The sequence below is a fragment of the Elgaria multicarinata genome, chromosome 4, assembly GCF_023053635.1.
Source record: "Elgaria multicarinata webbii isolate HBS135686 ecotype San Diego chromosome 4, rElgMul1.1.pri, whole genome shotgun sequence".
Classification (NCBI taxonomy): Eukaryota; Metazoa; Chordata; class Lepidosauria; order Squamata; family Anguidae; genus Elgaria; species Elgaria multicarinata.
In genome coordinates this window covers 72,365,069-72,377,136 of record NC_086174.1, presented here as the reverse complement: position 1 = coordinate 72,377,136, position 12,068 = coordinate 72,365,069, and positions in this window count along the sequence as shown.

The window sequence follows — 12,068 nt, the reverse complement described above, 5'->3', positions numbered from 1 at the left end:
CTGACATCCTGGTTTCATTATAGCTATTACATTTTCCTGCACTATTCCTTTTTCAACTGCTATGTCTTCGTGGGCCAAGGGTAGAGGAATGTCTTGGTGTCACCAAGAAATTTTAGATTTGCTTAATATATGGGGAGAACAGAATATTCAAGACCAACTACGTACTCACCATCGCAATATTGACTCCTTTGAACTCATTGCACAGCAAACAGACTGCATTAGAATGTCTATCTAAGACAAAGTGCCTGCGTTTCATGTACCACAAGGTTGTCAACCATAATGCAAAGTCAGGAAACAGCACTGCTACATGTCCATACTATGCTGAGCTTCATAGTATCCTTTGGGGTGATGCCACAATAAGGCCTAAACTTGTCTCCAGAAGTATTAAGATAATATGCACTGCATCACAGTCAGAGAGAGTAGATGATAGACCATCACAGGATTCAGTTTCAGTAGCGTCCAACAACCTTTTGCATGATGTTGCTCGTAATACTAATACAGATGGTGATACACCAAATTAGGGTCAGAGTGGTAAGTATTGTCCTTAACATTGAGAAGTGAATTTTTTATAAGATTAGAGAGAAACATGACTTGCTAATTGATCATTTCTACTCACCGAAGTGTGAAGAGTGCAATGATTGAACAGACAGCATAATTATAATTACTGTTAGTAATCATCAGTACTAGTGGTATTCATACATAGAGAAGATTTTAAAAGTAAATTCTTAAATAAGGTTTTTTTTGCTGTACTTCAGAAGCTATGTTTTCAGATCCAACTGAGACAACTCACCTTGAAGATGACAACACTGAAGCAAGCACAGCCGGAGATGCCATTGAAGGTATGTTAATAACATTTCCAAGTTTCTGTTTGTATTCTCTAACGTTAATTAATACAGAATTAATGTTCACTCGGTATTACTTATAATAGTGGGAATGATACTTTCTAATATCATTTAATGATTTATGCATTATAATTCGTATGAAAATTCACAAAACAGCTCCTTGGAAGAGTCCCATGTAGAAAATGATGGAAGTGAAAAGGGAAAGTAAGAGTCATTGCCGGAATTCATTACACTTCTTTCACTTCCTCCTGTTTTACAACATGCACTGCAAAACATTCCTGAATGTAGACATCCGCATTAGTCTACACATTACTTTAAAGTAGTCAATGGCGATTATCGCCATTATCAATGAGTCACTTAGGAAAATATGAAATACTGCAATGATCAATGTATTGAAGAACAGATGCAGCTCTGAATTTGGCATAAGTTTTACTTCCGTTTGTTTGGTAATTTCCAGGTATTTATTTATTTATTTATTTATTACATTTAGTACTTGTATTCCATTTTTAAAATCACTACATTAAAAAAAAGTAATTATATCCTATCCTATTTTTAACGTTGAAGTGGAGCAGTAAAATAAAGTCTTCAGCGTTGTTAGAAATGTAAACCAGTTAAACTTCTGATACGGTAATATAATTACCTTTGCCTATTGGCATTCTTTAATACAGTGAAAAACATTTTTTAAAAGGTGATTTTTCACTGATTTCTATGTAACGCTTATTTTTCTGTTCAGTACTGCTGCTTTTAAGAAGTATTTATCAAGCACAATTTTAGTAAGAGAAGGATTATTGATTCTTCCTCCACTAAGACTCATTTAATCTTATTAGAGAAACTAGCAGTCGTCCGGCACTGGTGGTGTGTCTCATTCGTTCCCTATGTCCCCTTTTTCCGTATCAAAAATGAAAAAGTACACATTGTCTTTGAACAAATTTTAAAAAAACAAGACACCAAGTAAGAAGAGTAATTAAAAAACATTAACTGGCTAATATAATTGCCTTGAAGGAACTATAATGTTTTTAGTTATTGAATACTTCTTTTTCATTTTTATTTCCGCTGATATATTATGTCTTCCTACTTCTGTTAAAATTACACTGCATCGATGTTCTATTCTAAATTTGTATTCACAGTGATCCTTATAATGTTCCTCATATCCTTTAACAGTTTTAACTGTTCTCTTATTTTACATCAATTTAACATTTCAGTTTGTTAATATGTTTCAATAGTAGTAGTTTGAAATTTATTTCTTTTTCTTACACTCTGGAATACCTAATCACCTTGCTAAGCAACAAGATTGGCTATTACGTATTGTGTATTTTATTGAGTATTATGTATTTTATTGTTTATTGTTGTTCCCAGCCTCGATCAAAATGGAAAGGCGGGCAAGAAATAAAATGATGATGATGATGATGATGATGATGATAAGAAATAGAAAGAACAGGCGAGCAGGAAATGAATTAGCAGTTCACATTATGTACCATTGGAGCACCGAAAATGATAGAATTATTTCTGTACTGCAGTCTGATTCTGCAGTGTTTGCAAAGTATGTTGAAAAATCAGAAAGGGAAGATGACATAGTGAGGAAGGATAGGTTGGCTCTCATGGAATTCATAGAAAAGACAGCATCCATTCTTCAGGTTCTGGTAGATAAACTTCCAGACAGTAGAAAAAACAATGCTGCGCAGAAAGAGAAGATCATCCCATGTTCAACTCTGATTACTCTCCTTTGAGAGATGAACCAAGCATTTCTTCCCAGAGCACTGATGCGCCTTGTGCAATGCCTCCTGATCAGTCACATACACCAAAAAGGAAGGCTCCTGCCTCTATCACCTCGTACAGTCCTGAGTTAGTAAAGATATACGCATTGTGATTACGGCCGTTCCATCTGATTTCAACATTAATAAACTATCCAGTGTGGTCAGTAGCTCCTCGAAACAGCATAGTTTTTTTTTTTTTTGCGGTTTATGAAATCTTCCCCTTGTCTAATTGGAGAACATATTGCTATGTGCATTCTATCAACAGCAGCGCCGCAATGTCTAAATCCTAGTTTTGAGAATCCATCTATGATCTATGAAAAAAGGACATGAATTCAGATGGCGGAGGATAGCTGTGGGCTGGCATAGCATTTGATACATTTCAAGTCATGAGTACTAATACCGAAATTCTTTACTATCCATGCACACAAGCACACACCCTGTCACACTTCAACTTATGTTAACTATTCTTGAAGGAACTTAATGAGACTGTGTGCAAGTGCTCATAGATGGTCATAATAATAAAAAATTAAATAAATTATATATACCTTGGAAACATCACCAATGTAAACTGTTTTCTGAAGAAGTTTATCCTCCAGTGCAAGGCAGACCTCCAAAAACCAGTAGTCACTGTGGATCATCCTATGCTGAATTGTTCTGCAGTAGTTTTATAATTGCCTGGATTGGCTAGTTTCCAAATTGCAATTGCAACTCTCTTTTCAACACTGATGGGTTCACGCATTGCAGTTTGCAGTCTCTGAAGTGATGAGGTTAGCAAGGCCACTATTTCTAACAGTGTTAAACAAGACATGTTAAAATACTCAGTCCATCATGATTCATTCCAAACCCTTAGGACAAAATTTTCTGACCAGACCTGGCTGGTGGGTCTAGCCCAGTAACAATGGAATACCACCGGCATCATTACAAAATGAGCATATTTAGCAATGTCAACCATGTTGCATTGAAGACGTGCTGCAAGGCAAGACACCCTCCTTCTGTATCGCTTTGACAAAATGAGGTATGACCTATGTTTCTTACAGTAACCATTCTCCAGATGCTGCAAGGCATAGATCACATTGCTCAGTGCATGTATTGCAACCACAATCACATCCAAGAACAACGAAGAATTACAGTTGGCTGTTTCACCAGCCATCCTGTCAGTTGAATAATACAGCACATGCACACAAAACTTTGGAAAAAGGGGGGGGGAGGCAAAGCCAGGAGATCCGGAAGTGGGCAGAGTAAAGAGACGAGCGAGGAAGGAAAGGCCAAGCTACAGCGAGAAAACAGTGTGTCCTGCTCTAATGAACGAATACCGGGAAAGCAAAAGGTTAGTAATACAACATTTCCAGAGTGTGCCCCATGATGTTTTAAAATGACTCTAATTATAATGTTTCCAGTAGTAAGAAAAACGTTATAAGCAGTAGTGTAGATCCGTGCCTTTTCACTTGCAAGAATTCTGCTCTTGCTCAAAATGGGATTCACCCATTCCTGCCACTAGCCAGCCTCACAACCCCATTCTCAAAGAAAAAAACAAAACAAAACACCTTACCATTGAGACGGTGAAGGTGATAACTGGAAGCAAGGAGGATTGTTAGGGACAGGAAAAGCTTTGTAAATCTCTCATGGCCAGAAATGGGGACCAGGACCATCATTTCCTGGCAGGATACGTAGGAATTGCAGTTTTCTTGCCTCCAAATTCAAGTCAGCAGGCTTGGGGGTGGGAGGTGTTGTTCCAGCTAGGAAGGGACTGAAATTCCTCTCAGTTACCACTGTCCCTTCTCAAACATGCTCCCTCTTCCCAATCCAGGTTTGAAGAGGATAGGAGAATGGCATGGAAGAGGAGATGTGCTTGTTTTTAGAAGGGGGGGATTTGTTTGTTTTTATAATAATTGAAGAAAATGTTAGCTTGGATATTAACAGTGCAATCCTAAATTTGTGTACTTGAGTTCAACAGGCTTATTCTCAGGGAAGCACAAATCTCTCTATACCTAGGTAGCTACTCCAGTAAGGTAAACCAATAACTGCTTTATTTCTTGGTCTTTCTTTATAGTTCTCAGTTTGGCATCCATCTTGGAACCACAACCAAAAGCACAATGCTGGTACAAGCTCAGTTCCACTTCCAACTAAACTTAAGAAATATTTTTGCCTTTTGATCATTAGGTGGCAATAACATAAACATGTATTGCACTCCTTCACTTTCAGTTTATACTTGGCGGCAATAAGAGCAAACGATGCCGGAAAGGAGGGCAGTTCCCCTGCTTGTGGCACAGCTGGTGGCCCAGAGAACCACGAGCCATGCTAGGAGCAACCCTTGTGGGACACTCAATAGTGCTGGCTGGTTCTCGTGGGAAGAGCCTGAAGGTGGCAGTCTTGGGAGGGATACTTCCCCATCCATTCCCATGGCTGTGTTTCCCACCCCATCATTTCTTTCATTAAATTATGTTGCTATGGATAGAGGTTAACCACTCCCATTGATGGGGCTGGGTAGACGAATTTTATCCGCCTGTACGATTGACCATGTGGCATGTATTTGTTGGCTTCCCCATACCAATGCACTGTTTACAAAGTGCATGTGTTTTGTTTCCTTTGTCACAGCTTTGTCATTACAGGTGCTTGGAGGCATTGGACCAAATCTGTTGGATTCAAGTTGGATGGTTTCGAGCTCACTAAAAGGGGTGGTTCTCATAAGAGTTGTTGGACTCTGACTTCAAGTCTTCAGCCCAGCTTGGGGGCTGGCATGCCTGCCATACATCTTGGTAACAGGATGGGGCTATGTTATTGGTCCATGTTACGTTGGGGCCAAGAAGCCTGACATTCCCATTGATAACCCTGCACATGGGCAGAGCTAGAGTACTGGCTAGTAGTCAAACTGTTCAGTGACAGAATCCTGGGCCTATGCCACGCCAAAGCAATTGATGCAGCAGCCAATGAAAGTTGTGGCCAATTTTAATCAAATCCTGACTTAGTGTGGTTACTGCCTTTCTGTCCTGGTGCTGTAAGCACAACTTGCCAGCAGGCACGATGAGAACTATTTGGCCTGAAGTATAGTGGACCCTTTGCCCAGCTTAAGGCTGCACTCCTACATACCTGAGAGTAAGCCCAATTGAAGACAGTGGGGCTTCAGAGCAAACACATGTAGAATCATACAGTCGGGAGGGGCTATTTAGGTCATCAAGTACAACCCCCTGCTCAGTGCAGGAATCTAGTTTAAAGCATCCCTGATGGCTATCTAGTCTCTGCTTGAATACCTCCAGTGACAGAGAGCCCAGCACCTTCCCCAGCAGTTGGTTCCATTGTCTGAATGCTCTGACCATTAGGATTTCCCCCCTGATGTTCAAGCAAAAGCTGCCTTCCTGTAACTTCAGCCCATTATTCATGTCCTGCAAGCCCTGGATGACAGAGTACAGATTGTGACTCTTTTCTGGGAGACAACCCTCTAGGTACTTGAAAAGTGCTATTTTAACCCCCACCCCCGTTCTTCTCTTCTCAAGACTAAATATACCCAGTTCCCTCAATCTTTCCTCTTACAACTTAGTTTTTAGTTCTCTGATCATCTTTGTTACCCTTCTCTCAACTTATTCAAATTCACTTTGAATCCTTCTCAAAGTGTAGCATCCAGAACTGAACATAATATTTGCGGTGAAGTCTCACCAGCGCAGAGTAGAATGGAACTATCAGTTCCCATGATTTTGAAAATATACTTGTTTGATCCAACCTAAAATTGCATTTGTGTTTGTTGCAGACACATCACACTACTACTGATTCATATTCAGCTGGTGACCAATTATAACTCCAAGATCCTTTTCACATGTACTATTGCCAAAGTCTCCCCCATCTTATACTTGTGCATTTTCTTACATGAATAAACTTTCATTCTGTTTTTTTTTACTGCTTAGTCTTTTAATCTAATTAAGATATTTTGTACTGCTTAGTCTTTTAATCTAATTAAACTACACTGTACTGCTTTCGTTGCCAGCTGAAGACCTTTTTATTCTCTCAGTATTTTAACACTTAATTTTAACTTAAATTTAAATTTTATTGTTCTAACTCTGTATTTTAATCTTATATCAATTTCTGCTGCGTGGTTTTATCCTGGTTGTGCTTTTTATACTGTATTTTGTAACTGTGCTTTTAACCTGTTGGTTGTTTTATTGTGGTTTTAATTTTTGTGAACCGCCCAGAGAGCTTTGGCTATTGGGCGGTATAAAAATGTAATAAATAAATAAATAAATAAATAAATATCATTTTTAATTTTACTTATCTTCCAATGTATTAGCTATGCCATATAGTTTTGCATCATTTGCAGATCTGATAAGCTTTCCCTCACCTCTTCCTCCAAGTTATTACTAAAAATATTGAAAGACACAGGGCCCACAACTGAGCTCTGTGGCACCCCACTCAATATCTCCCTTCGTTGATGAGGAATTATTGATGAGCACTCTTTGAAGTTTGCTTCTCCAGCCAGCTGTGGATCCACCTAGTCTGTTGTACCATTCAGGTGATGCTTAACTAGCTTGCTAATCAGGATAACATGGGGTGCTTTGTCAAATGCCTTGCTGAAAGCAATAAAAAAATGAAATAAGATTAATCTGGCAAGAAGTGTTCTTGACAAACCCATGCTGGCTTCCAGTGATCAATGCATTAGTGTGAGGTTGTTTACAGATAGAGCACTTTGTAATCTGCTCTGGAATCTTCCCAGGTATTGATGTCAGACTGACTGGTGGTTTATAATTCACTTTTTGCCCTTTTTGAAGTTACAGACAACTTTTGTCCTCCTCCAGTCCTCCATTACTTCTTCCGTTCTCCATGATTTATCTATGCTAATAGATGTTCCAGGAGTCCATACACTAACTTGTTCCACACCTTAGGAAGTAGTTCACCTGGATCTGGAGACTTGAATTCAATTAAGATGGTCATTTCTTTGTGAGCTATCAGCATTTTGCCGTATTCACTGAGCAGCTAGTCTACCATTAATGTTGACCTTTGTTCTTTTACTTTGAACATATCCCCCAAAGCCCTTTTTGTTATTCTTATTCTTAGTACCTTTCCCCAACCACAGCTCATTCTGAGCTTTAGCCTTGTGACTCCCATCTTTACAATTCCAGCTTCCTGCATGTACATTTCCTTAGTGACCTGTTCTTCCTTCCACATCGTTTGTGTCCTTTCTGATTTCCAGATAATCACTAAGCTTTTTGTGTAGCCACATTGGCTTTTTCTTCCACCCCCAATTCAGATTATTTCTGATTGTGCCTTTAGTATCAGCTGTTTTAGGAACTCTCACCCACTCTTGAATTCCTCTTCCTGTAAGATTTTCCTGCCATGGAATCCTATTTATCGTCACTTTGAGTTTATTAAAGTCAGCTTTCCTGAAATCCAAGGTACACATTTGACTACTCAAATTCAGTTTTCCTTAAAATCAAGAACTCTAGTGTTACCGGTTACTTTCCCCCAAAGTTCCTGCTGCTTTCGGCCCATCAACTACCTTTTCCCTATTGGTAAGAATAAAATCAAGGACAGCTGATCCCTTCCCTCCTTCCTCCACCCTCTGGAGGAGAAATTTGACAGGAAGCCAACGCAGGAATTTTCTGGAGAGACCACACTTGGCAGAGTTTGTCCCACACCATTTATCAATGTAATTAAAGTCCTTTATTACTACTACTTCATGCTTCCTTAAAATATTTGCAATTTGCTTTTGGAAAGCACCATCCATATCTTCTCCTTGGTCAGACAGTGAGTAATAGACTCTAACAGAGGGGAATATACAACATGCTGTGTAGTATTGAAATAAGACACTGACTGGCAATCATGTTTTCCCATTGTATTTCTCAGCAAATAATTATTTTACAAGATAAAGAATCAATATTGAATGAAATTCTGACTTACTAACTTGGTCATCATCCAACATCTTAGAGGAAGCAGTGGCATTCAACCACCTGTGATTGAGTAATAAGAGGCCGGTGTCTGTGATGTTCTCGGTATTGAGTAAAGAGACTTGCTTGGTTAATTCAAATTGCACTCAAGGCTAGCTAGTTATTTGTAATCAAGCAACTGGTATCCAATTTCTTAGAGGGACAAGTGGCATTTAGTAGCCTAAGTATGAGCTTATAAGTGAAATAGGGCATTTATGACTGTCATACATTCCCCTTTTCCTGAGTAAATATAGTTTTACAAGATGCAGAATTAAAAGCTTCCCATCATTCAGGTAAATACAATAGATTGCTTCTTTCATCCTTTTTCTTGGAGAATGAAATTTATTTGTTTGATAAGAGCAATCAAGAGCAATTTGATCGCAGATGGTTTGTTTTTGGTGCAAGCCCACACATTTTGAAATTTTCTCAATTTTTCCTTCTATCTGAATATTTTAGACAACATCTACATTTCACTTCTTTGGATTTTCTTTAAGTATACTTTCTGTATTAGTTATTTCTTAATTTGGAGCATCTTCCCCCCATTTAAAATTGTTAGAGGTGAGTTTGAATGCTGTGGAAGAATTGTTTAGGTTTTAAAAGTCATGTGGATATTTGCCTTGTGATAGATGGATTATTTAACTTTAGAAATGTATGTAAGTCTGGCCTCCCGTGCTGGGAGTTGTAGGTGTAAGCCTTGGTTTTTAACAAATTCTTTAGAAATACATAAAACCCAAAATTCTGTGTTTTTAGATTTTTCTGGTACATTGTACAACCAGACCTATCAGCATGCCAAATTTCAAGTTTCTAACTTATCTAGAAGTGGGTAAACATTTCCGGACATACATCGCACACACTTACTTTCCGCTTTATAGGTAGAGATAAGGGTCAGGTTCCAAGGAAATAATTTCAGTGTACCCTATGATCTGAGCACACACATGTGCTTTTGGACTTTCTTTTTTCTTTATAAGAGCAGACCCTTAGACTATACCCTCATGTTCCCTCAGTTAAAGTACTTTCCTGTTTCCAGTTGGTCTTTTGGCATTTGGGTAGTTGCGCATTTCCTTTGATTCTACTTGGCATCTATTTTGAATGTATCAATCCTTGTCTCTTATTCTCCTTGTCCCTGATTCTACACATAGTGGAGAATCCAGACTTCATGTTCTGCAAACAGAAGGAATCCTTAATCCATGCAAGTAATTTGATCCAGTTGAAAGAGCTTGCTGGCCGAAGAAAAGGAATTTTGCCAGGTCTTCCCTCCCACTGGAGTTACTTGTGCCTTCCAAAAACTTGCTCATCCCTCTTATCAGCTGCAGGGGAAAGGGTGAATCAGCAAATGCCACCTCCCACCTTCTGACAGCAAGAGCAAATTCTAGAGCCAACTTGGTGGCCATTACAGACATGCAGTCTGATCCACTGCATGTTTATTTGCAAGTAAATCTAATTTGATTACAGTGAGGTTTATACCCAAGGGAAAAGGAATATAGCTTCATTTAAGACAGGATTACCTACCTTACCCATTGAATATGACATGTTATGTCATTCTGAGTCAAATCCATTCCTGCCTAATGTATTAGGATCAGCTGACAGTCATAGAATAGTCATCAAGCCTCCTTATGCAAATAGCTGTATTAAATTCCGCTCACATTCTGTAATCAAAGACATATGTTTCCTGCTGCTACTGTAAATATGACCCTATAGGCCAATGCAATCCCTGCTGTCTCTGGACTAAAGGCTTCCTCCTGCATACTCACTGCCAAGCAATAACCTTTTCATTTGATTTAGCTGTTTTGAAATTGTAATTGATGGTGGATGGTACTATTCCCCAGGATCTTTTTATACAGTGTGTGTGTGTGTGTTTGTTTATAATACCTAGTTAAAATAAATATGACCATTTTTGAAGTGTGGATATGGAATGTTAACTAAGCCAAGAATCCATTGTGTGCCTTAAGTTTAAAGTTTCCCTTCATCTGAATCAGGCAGAATGTGAGTAACGGTAGATAAGTATTTGTAGATATCATGCATTAACACCCCTCCACTTGTGTCTTCTTATATCATCTGCATCACGGTTTTAGTTGATTAATGCCAATAAACTATTCCAGTGTGATCAGGTTGAGGACTGTGGTCAAATGGAAGCCAGTCCAGGATTTGCAGAAGATGGTCATAATATAGACACGTGTAAAGAAACCATTGAGGCGACGACAAAAGAATGCAGTCGACCTGACACTTGATTTCAGCGTCTGGAATATGAAGCATGTCTGTACATGCTTCAGTTGCACTGCATTCTTCTTTCTTGGATGTGGTCTGGCATACAGTAGAATCTTCTAATCACACTCTGAGAGGGTCTATCAGGTTTATATACTGTCATGTCATTTCACACAGAATACTGGTAACTGAGGTGGTGAGAAATCTGTTAAGAGATTCCTGGTCTCTTGAAACATAACAATTACCAGCATTCCTTGAGGACAAAGAAACTTTGGGACAAGAATCAGTAGTTTCTCAGATATGGGAAAAGTTGTTCTAGCTATGCAAAGTATTTACAGTGCTCAAAGGAAGAACTAAATATGATGATTTATTTATTATTACATTACTACTACTATTATTCCTCCACCACCACCACCTTTATACAGTACATTAATCCTTGTGTCTGTCTTTATCTAAATAAACTGCTAGAGATCCAGGTGTGTTTATGTCTCTTCATCTATCAATGTGTTGCAATCTGATGCACTTTGTCAATAACTGAAAGCAACAGTTGCATATATAAGCAATCTAAAGAAAATAATTAAGCTAATTGGAAGAGAAGATACTAATAGGAGAATTGAAAGTGATAAGTTTTTTGGTTCCAGTTCAGAGATCCTTGTAGAAGCTATACACCTATGTTTGGACCTGTATTCAAAGATTTCCTGGGCTGAATAGATGGTTGGCACTTCAGCACAGGTGTGTGTGTGTGTGTGTGAGAGAGAGAGGGGGGGGTTGTGAGAAGTGCCTCTAAGAGGTTAGACCTAGAGTAGACAACCAGGTGGACTATAATTCCCATAATCCCCTATGATTGGCCATGCTGACTGAGACTGAAGGGAGTTGTAGTCCAACACTCCTCCAGATGTGCATGCCCCAGGCAAGAGTGATCAGGCCCAAACCACTCAAAAATATCTTCACAAATTTAAGTAGAGGGAAAACCTTATCACTTGAACAGGAGATTTGTGATGTTATCCTTGATAGAGCCACCTGAAAGCCTTATTTCTAACTTAGACTCACATATTTCTAAATAGATTGTTACCCTGGCCTTTATTTTCATGTTTATGCAATTGTAACATCTTTCTGTGTGGTAGGAAGCTGCCTTATACTATGTCAACCCAGTACTGTCAGCACTGGTTGGCAGGCTCACCAGGGTTTCAGGCAGTTTTCACTGCCCTACCTGGAGATGCTGGGGATGAAACCTTGGAGCTTCTGCATGCAAAACAGGTGCTCTGTCAGACAGAGATTTGGTCTTGACCTTTTGCTTATATATTGCTCAAAGGCACACAGACCAAGGATTTCATGGTTTTCTCTAAGCAAAAATTAATACA